The sequence below is a fragment of the Periplaneta americana genome, chromosome 13 (genome assembly GCF_040183065.1).
Source record: "Periplaneta americana isolate PAMFEO1 chromosome 13, P.americana_PAMFEO1_priV1, whole genome shotgun sequence".
NCBI classification, from domain to species: Eukaryota; Metazoa; Arthropoda; class Insecta; order Blattodea; family Blattidae; genus Periplaneta; species Periplaneta americana.
In genome coordinates this window covers 144,645,609-144,658,532 of record NC_091129.1, presented here as the reverse complement: position 1 = coordinate 144,658,532, position 12,924 = coordinate 144,645,609, and the positions used below count along the sequence as shown (strand labels likewise).

At 35.2% G+C, this 12,924-nt stretch overlaps 1 non-coding gene across 1 annotated transcript; it reads right to left on the bottom strand.

The window, feature by feature from the left end:
• Window positions 1-7,434: 7,434 nt before the first annotated feature.
• TRNAI-GAU (transfer RNA isoleucine (anticodon GAU)) lies at window positions 7,435-7,507 on the bottom strand. The gene has a single exon. It is a non-coding gene; the product is annotated as a tRNA-Ile (tRNA).
• Window positions 7,508-12,924: the final 5,417 nt, after the last annotated feature.

Genomic DNA, 12,924 nt, shown 5'->3' with positions numbered 1-12,924 from the left:
TACGATCATCCACTCCTCCTCTTTATCTTTCTTATATTGGCTGCTTTCGCCAGGTGGACGGCACATTGGAAGGATTGGATGTGCGCAGTGGAAGACTTTTAGAAATGAATAGTGTGAATTTGTAAAACAAATATAATTAACAATAATAAGTAACAATGTACATAAATGAAAAATGAAATAACAATAAATATGAAATGGGTGAGTGAAAATAGGACAAACTAATCTGAAATGATATCCCCAAGATATGTAAATCATGTAAGTATCACAAGGCTGAGGCCAACACACTTATAAGTGATTAAACAATCTAATATCGCCGTCTCTCGACAATCAGTGACTAACCTATTAGCCATATGTTCATGAACCACTCTTTAAAAGTGTATATATATATTAACTATCTGAGTATGAATCTGAACACAACACCCAGCCGGCACATTAACTTAATACATGATCCATCCGAGCATAGATACCACTCAAACTGAGTAACCAAACTATAAATACATATACACTCAATAAGAGAGAAACTCTACCCAGCATAAGACATTACATGACTGATCACTATACATTACCCATTGCACATATTGCTCACATACTCTGTGCAAATTGCACTAACACAAATCTCTGCACTTTACAAAATGAACCCCCCACGGAGAGAGAGAGAGGGATGGAGACAGATACACGTAATAAGTAACGGACGATAATTCCAATCTCAAGGATGGTTTAAATACCAACAAAACTCGACGCATATGATAACAAAATAGCGGCGAAGGAAACCAATAATCAAATGGAGCAGGGAATACACTAAAACAAAATGTGAGACCGTAACCGCTGCTTTATCACTCTAACCGTCTCGGAACATGAACTCACGTTTCAAATCAAATCTCATTACATGATTCCCAAAATACAATTTACCTCAACACATATATCTCACAAATATCTTACTCGATGCAAATACTAAAACTTGCCCCCAAGACGTATCACAAGCAAGCGATGTTTCAAACTACGATCCACTAAAATCCCAAACACACACGACGCAATATAACTACTCCACACTGATCTATCTCCAACACGTACAACGCCCGAGTCACGTTGTCTATATGTGCCGCGTACCAAAATCCTAAGTCTTGTTAAATGTTTCTGCCGCGTACGAGACCTTGAATCTGAGCCAACTGTTTCCGTGTATCTCCCGCGTACGAGAGCCTAAGTCTTGTTAAGTGTATCTGCCGCGTACCGGAACCCGAGAGACGCTCCGTGTATCTCCATTAAAACAGGTAAACTCTCTCCCCCTCTATCCTCGTGAGACGTAATGAACGGCCAATAGGGTTATTTGGGAAAGAACATATGAAGGGATTGATAGCGCTATCTATACTGTGACCTCTGAGAGCGCTCTGACGGATGAAGTGACGTACTAGGTGAACGGCCGTGGTCGTGGGCACGGCTCACATGACAGGCAGGAGGGACAAGATTTGATACAGCAGCGAGAGTGAATGTAGTTAGTTTTCTGTGTTTCTCAAGTCGAAACCACAACTGTTCGAAGTATGGTGAAATATGGTCTATTTCCGAATGTTGCATATCATTCTAATGTACAGATTATGGACACGCTGTAGTTTTATGGGTAATTTTGAAGTTATATCAGTTAGTAGAACATCGCAGTAATCAAATAACGGCATTATAAGAGTTTGGATAAGGATTCTTTCAGAGAAAAGGGGAGGAGATGTTTTATGTGCGTTAGGAAGTGGAAAACTGAGAACACTTTTTTTTTGTAATATTTGTATTCTGATTGTTCCAACTTAAGTTTTCGTCAACATCACCGTAATCCGAAGGTTGCATTTCACGAGTGCGGCCACCTTTTTTTTTTTTTGACAGCTGTACATTGGGGAGGAGGTGTGGTAGGTAGCATTTATTTATACTGTCCGACAATCACTGCACTCGAATGTATAATTTAGACATTTGTTACAAAAACTGTCCTTGTTAAAAAGTATATTTTTCAGAATAACTATAAAAAATATGTCAGCTGTTTTCGTACAGTTCGTGGTTATCCTGTTGCTCCTGACATGGGTCGTTTTCTAATCTATAAACATTTCAAATAGTAGTGAATGTGACTCTAACTTCATTTCATTAAAAATGACAGGGCTGTTTTTGTAATAATGTCGTCAATTGCTGGAAAACACTTGAAAAGAAAAAAAAAGGTTTCCCCGGGTCCATGGAAGGATTTACAGACTGAAGAGAACTTTGAATCTAGTATATTATTTTTTTTAATGTACCGAAGTACATATGATATTTCCATGCAGATATTCTGCGTCATCATACGATGAAAGAGTAATGGAACGGAGAAAAATTCTCTCCGGCGCCGGGATTTGAACCCGGGTTTTCAGCTCTACGTGCTGGTGCTTTATCCACTAAGCCATACCGGATACAACCCTGGCGCTGGATAGAATCGTCTCAGATTAAGCTCCAACTCTTGGGTTCCCTCTAGTGGCCGCCCTCTGCACTACGTCATAGATGTCTATGAACGTAGGACCGAAGTCCGTCGGATCCCGGCCAACTAGTCACTCATAACGAGTGCACCTCAGCACATATGTGGACTTCGGTCCTACGTTCATAGACATCTATGACGTAGTGCAGAGGGCGGCGACTAGAGGGAACCCAAGAGTTGGAGCTTAATGTGAGACGATTCTATCCAGCGCCGGGGTTGTATCCGGTGTGACTTAGTGGATAAAGCATCAGCACGTAGAGCTGAAAACCCGGGTTCAAATCCCGGCGCCGGAAAGAATTTTTCTCCGTTCCATTACTCTTTCATCGTTTGAATCTAGTGTTCAAAAATATATCACTATCACTCATGCTCATCATCAGGCTTCGAGACTTCGGACCCGATAGAGCAGTTCAGTGGGAAATCCGCATAACGGCGTACTGAGTATAGTGGTAAAGCGTACAGTGGGTGCGGGTACTGTAGAATGAATGCCAACAAATACGTAAAGGAAAACGCTCTGGATTTGAAGGTTCTGACGAATAATTTGGTTTTCATACAAACTGTTTATGAAATTATTACACGGTTAGAAAAGTCAGAGCAAGAGATGCCGGAAGCCCTCAAATTAATTTAGAAAATGATGCAGAGAATCAATGAGACATCAAGTACACCGGTTACTGAACGTGTAAAACAGAAGTGGAAATCAATTTTATGTCAAAATAACGGATATGGAACATTGTGTATTATAAACAGCAAATTAGTGGGCATAGCTTCACCCGAGAATAAAGGACTGTGTCTTAGAGACTGCAATGATGTTAGGTTTTTTCGTTTTGCTCCTATCACGTCATGCGACGTAGAGCGCAGCTTTCTACAGTACAAACTTTGGCAGATAACCGAAGAAGATTTACGTTTGAGACACTGAGAATGTATCTTGCAGTACATTGCATTTCGGTACTGTAACTGCACTTCCCAAAGACGACCAATAAGATAAATGAAAAAATTAAAATTGCTACATGCTTATTTCAACCATTAACACTGTGTATAATTAAACACAAATGCTTATAAAAGACAGGAGAATAAATGTTTTTCACATTCTTTTGACATTGTCATTGTGTTATGTATATTTACTTTCAAAATGTAAAGGGTGTGTCAGAAAGAACGGATGGATTTCAAACTATCGATACGCAACGAGGAGAGAGATATAGTGAGGGGGACCACGACTGTTGGGTCAGCCATAGAATGCAGTTTCAGTTGAGAATATGGTGTTGGTCTGGTGTACAACGTGCTTTCATCGTAGAGACATTTTTGAAAAATGAAGAGTCTGTGATCGCCACTCAGGACTCATTTCGACATCGGATGTCACGCTACGATTCCAACTCCGAATACAATTTTGCGGTGGGTGGCTTCATTTCGTATCACAGGTTCAACATTAAAGAAGAAATCACCTGGACGAAATTCTATTGCACTGAGATTGTCCGAGGCTACGGTAAGATCTCGCGCCCTGCGACTTCTTTCTTTGGGACCATTTGAAGGCGTAAGTTTGTAAACATCGATCACATACACTGGACGAACTGAAGACAGCGATTCGTGAAGAAATCGTGGCAATTGCACCAGCTATGACTGTGAAAGTGATGGCGAACATCAGAAAACGCCTCGATGCCTGTATTGAAAGCCAAGGACATCATATGGATAATGTTGTTTTACATAAATAAACTGCATGTATTGGTGAATATGTTGATAAAAATAAATTTTTGATTTGATGAATCTTTACAATTTTCTTGCCATGTGAAATCCATCCGTTCTTTCTGACGCACCCTGTACATACTACCGTACTCTACTCTAAATAGCAACGTTGTTACCTCAACACATCTCTATCTACCTGCAGCGAGTCAACAACCTATAGTGCATGCACAGTAAACTTATTGTATCGTGTCCAAAGTCTCGAAGCCTGCTCATCATCAAGCACATGTTACATCGTATCAGTTTCGGTTGTCATTTCGTTTAACAATAATTGACATAAACTGTTATTTGAACAACCTGCAAATAACTAAATAAATGCTGTTTAAAGTTTGACGTAGTGAAATCAGCCATTACAACACTTCATATATGCCAACATTGTTCATACAGTCATGTATACGCAGAGTAAATTTTATGGTCGATGAACAGTATATATGCGATAGTATTTGCATTTACAATGCTTGCAGGAATACATTGTACAGCAGTGCAGTATTGCCGCTCTTTTCTAAATGTATTTTCTCTAGCTAATATGCTTACATATCAATACGTTAAATAAAATAATTACAAACTTGTCCTAGATTCTTTCTTCCTTTCCTTTTCTTCTTAAGAGGAGTTTCTTCTTACCGCATGCAAAATAATGATAAAATAGTCTATCTTCAAGTAGTCATAAATATAATATTACTAGTGGCTTGTGCAGCAAATGCTGCTGCAAACTAAGTTCGTTAGACGTTCAAATAAAAAATTTTCAGATTTATTTTCAATGAAGAATACTTGTCTTTTTAATAGTTATTTGCTTCCATAATAATGGAACATACTCCCTCTGAATGGATTTTTTTAGGCCAAATACTTTCTCTTGAACCTATCCAACTTCAGTTTTTGAGTTTCAACGCGAAAACGCAAGTATCAATGTCAGGATGATAGCAGTAGCTATTTCAGGTCATTGTGGATTGTAGGCAAAAGTTAAAAAAAGTCAGGTTTGCTAAGCTTTCGAACAATAGCATTTTCGTATAGCTGCTGCGCGCAGAACTTGAAATGTAGAGCGTAAAATCATTTTATCCTACTAAGAGATCTTGCTGAAATGATCTGGAGACTACAAAATTTTCTAGGCCTCTTATTTTATCAGTAAGTAATACCTTTTGATCTTTCCTTAGGAACTGTAATTGTTGCGCTCTCTCGAGCCAATATTGAAGACAATGACACATATCAATATCTACACTACACCGCCATTAAATATATGAAAAAGACCCAACCCCACTGGGCTAATAAGTATAAAAATATTTGATTTTTTATAACAATATTATTATCTTACTTAAGTTTTGTAGTTGTATATAGCAGCCACTCAGTAAATTATAGGAATGAAGATATAAAATTAAGATATTCTCTACATTTACTTACATAACCTCAAAACGTTTCACTTTCATGTCATCAATATAGCATCAATATCATGTACAATTAATGAAAAATAGATGCATCATGATATTAACTATAATAATATTTGATTTCTAATGATAATAATGTCATCAAACCACCTCAAGTTTCGTAGATTTGAATATCCAATACACAGCTGTACTCAGAAAATTGTTATACACTGCAGAATCAGTTTTTAATAACAAATTGAATTGAGCTCTAAATATGCCGGCAATCCTCCAGGTCATGGCCTTCGTGTAATAGCCTATTGTTTATTGTAGTGTGTGTTTTGTTCTGAAATTCAAGTCGGCCGTGATTCGATAAAATTAGTTCTCAAAACTGACAACAGATGGATTTTGGAAAATAGGAAAATTATGTAGGAAAATTGACATTTCACTGAAAACTACTACTTTTCCGAAAAACTTTGGGTTCCAAGCTTCAAAATGAGGGGCCATTTATTAAAATCCGTTCAGCCGTTTTCCCGTAATTTCCATTACCAGGTCAAATTATATATATAGATTTATGCGTGCTCTTTAATTCTTTTTAGTGATGTGTGTATACACATTAAGCTTTAACGTACAACAAGAGTGGTTATTCTAGAGTAAATCTTTCACCTTAAAATATTTTTTGAACTTAAACATAATTTTTTTTATAAAGTCACTACATGCATTGCTTAGGTACAGTCTTAGAAAAACGTTTTGTCGCACATACAAGTACCAGAAAGGAGGCAGTGCACACGATCAGAGGACCAGCGACCTGGTTCACAAGAGAAATACTAGTTGAGGTAATAAGATTAATTTTGTTTTTTGTATGTCTGATCATGCGCACTGTCTCCTTTCTGGGACTTATAAGTATTTATTTATTTAAATAATTAATTAAATTTATTTATTTAATTAATTAATTTAATTAATTAATTTCATTAATTAATTTATTTATTTTATTTTATTCATTAATTTTATTTACTTATTTTATTTATTTATTTAGTTAATTAATTTAATTAATTAATTTATTTATTTATTTATTTACTTTATTTATTTATTTATTTAATTAATTAATTAATTTATTTAATTAATTTATTTATTTATTTAATTAATTTATTTAATTAATTAATTTATTTATTTAATTAATTTATTTAATTCATTAAATTGATTTATTTAATTTATTTAATTAATTTAATTTAATTAATTTAATTTATTTTATTTCATTAATTTATTTAATTTAATTAATTTATTTATTTAATTTATTTAATTAATTAATTTATTTAATTTAATTTATTTATTAATTTAATTTAATTTATTTATCTGTTTGTTATTTGTTTTATTTATTTATTTATTTATGTATTTATGTATTTATTTATTTATTTATTTATTTATAATGGTTATTTATTCTGGTCTTCTCTTCCACAACACCAGAAATACAAATACAATAATAGAAAAAAAAAGAAAAATCACACTATAAACAAAGTAACGCCACATAAAAATATACACAAGTTGCAGTCACACAAACTTTAGATGAATGATTACGTATCGTAATTAATTATATCCTAACTGATTAACTAACATAAAGAAGAAACTTGCAATTTTAATCTACAGTAAAAAACACAAATAATACTTCTAGCAATATCTAAAAAGCATTAAATAAGACAAAATTTTCCAATTTAGTATTGAATTGTGATAAAGTCCGTCAGTCTCTGACGTTAATAGGTAAGGAATTCCAGAGGCGAGGTATTTCTACAGTATTCATATTCATATTCATATTATGCAAATCTAGTCTTTCAGGTAAAGCTCCCTGTAAAGCAGATTTGAATAATTTCAAAGGAAAAATTGTTCCGGGGCCGGGTATCGATCCCGGGACCTCTGGTTGATCGTACCAGCGCTCTACCAACTGAGCTACCCGGGAACTCCACCCGACACTGTCTCAACTTTTCCCTTTTTACCTGAAAGACTAGATTTGCATAATATATACGTCACTGTGTACGTTAACAGAAAACCACAATTCTAAGTCACACAGAGATTGTGTGCACTCGATGTGGGTCTCTGGCGTTTCGTCAGCCCACGCGAGTTGTGTGGATGTAAAGGGAAAAGTTGAGACTGTGTCGGGTGGCAGAGCGCTGGTACGTTGAACCAGAGTTCCCGGGATCGATACCCGGCCCCGGAACAATTTTTCCCTTGAAATTATTCGTATTCATATTCTTTATTTGCCTGAAGGTGCAAGAATACAAGAGGCCTCGTCAATGTGATAATATAAAAAACAATGTGTCAATATTTAAAATATTAAAAGAGTAAAAAATAATAAAATTTAACTAAAATACTACATCATTTTCAAAAAATTCATTCATATTATAAAAGGTATTATTCTGTAGCCATCTCTTAATCTGAAATTTAAATTGTGTTTCATTAAGTGCCTTTATATTTGTAGGTATCTTGTTATATACTTTTATTGCAGTAATTTCATAGCTTGATTGTGTTTTTTGCAACCTGACATGAGTAGTATAGGAGGATGAGTATAAAGACGTTCTGTGATGAGGGATGGAAAGAAGTGCTTGATGCCGGTTTCGAAGAGTATCTGTGCGGCAACTTTTTTCTAAGACTGTACACTCTATTCACTTGTTATAGCACACATTGAATTAAAATTTACTGCTAATAGATACTAAAACACACCCTACCAAAATTATTAATATATGTGCAATGTTGGACATAGAGCTTATATCAATCATCACCGTCAAATATATAGCAGTAATTGGCTAACATTTTAATTCAATGTGTGCTGTAATAAGTGAATAGAATGCATCTAATCACAGGCATGTAGTGAATTTATAAAAAAAAAAAATGTTTAAATTCAACAATTATTTTAAGGTGAAAGATTTATTCTAGAGTAACTATTCTTTTTCTATTGTGACAGCGACGTGAGATTCAAACTCACGACCAGCGTCCCGCGAGAGAAGATCGCGCGGAGCACTTTGGGACGGCGCGCGGCGAGAGAGTGGAGAGGGAGTTTGCGCGCGCATCTTCTGCTTGCCTAGAAAGGCCGAGAAATCCGTCGAAGTGGAAGACTCGCGAATTCGAACTTTCGAGGCTACGTCGCTGTGGTTATAAATTACGGACGCGAAGGAACGACAGCAGTTTTCAGTTGATTAGTCAGCCAGTCAGTGAGAAGCCAGAGCAAGCAAGCCAGTCTTGTGTACCGGAGTTCGACTCGAGTGTGCGTCCGCAACTGTATCAGCATCCGAAGGCCTGAGTTCGAGTGCAGTGGACCGCAGTTGGAGGGACCTGAGTTCGAGTGCAGTGGACCGCAGTTGGAGGGACCTGAGTTCGAGTACAGTGAACTGTCTCTGAAGGTCTGTGGTTCGAGATACTGTGAACTCGAGTGACTGAGCTAGAAGAACTGTGAACTGAGAACTGATAGTTCTGATTTGTAAATAGTGCTTTGTAAATATTAGTTAAGATTAACAGTTCATTGTTGTTCGTAATAGTCCAAGTAAATTGTCATTGTCGTCGGTGGAGTGCTGTAACGAATACTGTGTTGAGTGAAAATCCAATTGTTGACGAGAGCGTTTAAGGCGAATTGTAGAAAGGAATTATTGTTGTGACGAATAAATTACATTGTTGTTACTAATAAAATTCACAGTATTTTAAAGCTTAAAATGTATACGCACATCACTAAAAAAATAAAAGAACTCTGATAAATAGTATTATAATTATTGAAGAAAGACTATTTTTACCATTATTTTGTGTGCTATAAGAAGAAACTCCCCCTTAAATGTAACGTTATTTTATATGAGAACACTTTTGTGCGTTAAAATGTTCAAGTCTAGAATTTTGTAAATAGATGAAAAACAAGAACAAATTTTGTAATAAATGGAAACTAAATGATAACCGTGAGTCTATATCATATCTCTACAGGTCGCAGTTGAGCAAGCAAAGTTCATTATATCGCCAGTGTAGTAGAATTAAAATTTACTAGAAAATGTAGTGTTTATAGTTCATACTTTATTATCAAGATTGGTAGATTTTTAAATATAACTAGCCCAAAATTGTGAGAGCGCAATGTTTTGTCCATTAAACATGTGCTCTCTACTTCCATTTTCGCCTAATATCGCTAAACATGTCAGCGGATTTATTAGGATGCGTGATCCATACTAACGAAACCATTATTATGTTGCAGCGTATTAGTTTATGAATTTTTGGAATTTTGCATCACTGCTAGTAGATACATGCCACCGCTAATACGAGGCCATCTATTCATGTGTGGAGTGCATTAAGTAATTTAAGAGTATGATGGTGCACCATTCACAGAATGAAACGGGATCGCTGTAATATGGGGGAGAACGGGGTAGTAGGGTCTAGTATATTTAAGGTAAATTTGTGGCATCTAAATAATTTAGTTGATTATTTTTATTTAATCTGTTTAAATTGCAGAAACAATTCAACTTTAGCATGATAACTCTAAAGCAGTGGTTCTCAAAGTGTGTTCCGCGGATCCCTGAGAATCTGCCAACACTTACCAGGGGATCCACGGCTGGTAATATATATTTTGAAATAAATAACATATAATACTACCACTTTCTCGAAGCGATTGTACAGTACTGCACGCAACTGTACTTGTGAAAGTTAGTATATTGACTCTTGCTTGAGTTGGCCTTCGAGCTGTTGTAAAATACACGACTTTCTTTTTTCAGTTAAGGTAGTCAGTTCTATAGAAAATTGTTGTCTGCTTGACGAGGGTGGCAAGTTATTAGTTAGTTCTTATCTGCTTGATAAGTGTGAATGTTTGCAGTTCTTTCTCTCCAGACCAACAGCGTAAGAATAGTAATATGCGTTACAAGAGCGGTATGTTGCCGTTTTCATGTTCGAGGAAAAGATTGAAAAAGCGAAACGTAGCTAAGCTTTTTTAATTTCCGAGAACATGAAAACAAACATACCGCTCTTGTATCGTACATTATTTTGTGCAAAGATCGTTTATTACCTACCTGAAAGACGAATTTCTAATTAGTTGCAATGAAATCTCCATCTTGGTTTCTGTTCAATGACGGCAACTTTGGAGAACAAATATATCTATCTTCAACATTGTTCGTATAAAATCTTTTCTGTGTTTACTATACTGCAGCAGGCCGTGATATACGTCTGTCTTTTTTTTTTCCCCCAGTCTATGTTGAGTCTGGAATCTTGTTGATTTTTTCACGGCTTCCTTAATGTTACTTGGATTACAAATGCAGTAACTTTTGTGGTGTTGTAGAGTTTACTTAATTTTTGCAAATATTTAAAAACAATAATTAACAGTGCAATTTAGGTGAAATTGCAGTGGTAAGTTTCCAGTTTATAATTATTACTATATTGAACGTCTTTAAAAATAATATATTTAAAGCCTAAAGCAGTAAAATCAATATGACGCTTAAGCGGTAAGAATAGGGAAATTGTTATGTGTGTTACTTTGGGAATACTGAATGTGGTATTTCACACTTACCGCGTATTGGTTGTGTGCGGAAAGCAAGCAAATACGCACCATCTCGCACAATAAGTTTTTGTAAATGTGCTCGGAGGCTTAATGTCTTAATTGTGAAATAAATTTGAATGACAATGTTATTTAGTGAACAATAAATTTTAACACTATTTTTAATTAGGAACTAATTTCGTCCATTGTTGTGCTTGCGTTCCACTTGTGATACTTTTATCGTGAAGTCAGTTTTTATCCATTAACCCTTAAATTGGCAAAACTACATTTGTACGAGATCGTGCGTATTTGCTTGTTTTCCGCACAGAACCAATACGCTGTAAGTGTGAAATACCACATTCAGTATTCCCAACGTAACACACATAACAATTTCCCTCTTCTTACCGCTTAAGCGGGACATTCATTTTACTGCTTTAGGCTTTTAACATATTATTTTTAGAGACGTTTAACATAGTAATAATTATAAATTGCAAACTTACCACTGCAATTTCACCTAAATTGCAATGTTAATTATTGTTTTTAAATATTTGCAAAAATTAAGTAAACTCTACAACACCACAAAAGTTACTGCATTTGTAATTCCAAGTAACATTAAGGAAGCCTTGAAAAAATCAACGAGATTCCAGATGCCGATGTTATTACTGCAATATGTTATATAAATAATATTGTTAAAATATTAAAATGAAAAATAAATCATTACATAACCTTACCGTTTGTTTTAAGTTCGCATTTATAGACTGGGGGAAAAAAAAGACAGACGTATATCACGGCCTGCTGGAGTATAGTAAACACAGAAAACATTTTACAGCAACAATGTTGAAGAAAGATATTTTGGTGTTCCGAAGTGGGCGTCATTAAACAGAAACCAACATGGAGATTTCATTGCAAATAATTAGAAATTCGTCTTTCAGGTATGTAATAAACGATCTTCGCACAAAATAATGTACGATACACGAGCGGTATGTTTGTTTTCATGTTCTCGGAAATTAAAAATGCTCAACTACGTTTCGCTTTTTCAATCTTTTCCTCGACCATGAAAACGTCAACATACCGCTCTTGTAACGTATATTACTATTCTCACACTAGTTTATTAAACCGTGTCGGACTGTAAAGAAAACAACTATCGCAATGTCCATAATTTTGTATGTTGCACAATATTATACCTATTGTGAAATTTTGGTTAAATTTAATTTTCCTATCAATTTTTTTTCTTTCTGTTAAAATTATAGCATATAGCCTATTAACCTGTTGTTTTCTATAGGAGACATAGTCAATTTAACCTGTTGTATTCTGTAGGATAAATTGTCAATTTAAGGGTTAAGTACGAGCAGGCTTACGTGAGGTGTTCATGTTGAACTGTGTGTTAATAACCACATGTCTTTGATTACGAACATAATAGTAATTTAACATTACGAATAATTTTAATTTTCATATTATGCAGTGTCGTTTCAATGGATCAGTGGCTAATGAAAGACAATATAAATGACAATTCTACAACTTCAGAAACCAGTCGACTACCCTGTCATGTATCACACTCTAGTGATGCTAATTCAAAAACGGGCGAATCAACCAAAAAACGAAAATATGAGGTTTAGCTAACTTCCTGTCACCAAATTTTGGTGTAGCTTATATAGCAATGTTCAGAAATTTCTAAATGTGCAATGACAAAACTCCTCTCACTTCCAACAACATATCTGTGTCAAGTAGGATTTTCACGATATACAGCAACAAAATCAAAATTCTGTCATGGCCTGTATGCCATGTCAGATATGAGAATTCAACTTTCTTGCATCTCCTTCAACTTGAAACAAATTTGTGAGCCGAGGAAACAAGACCATTCTTCACATTAACAATTTTGAAGGTAA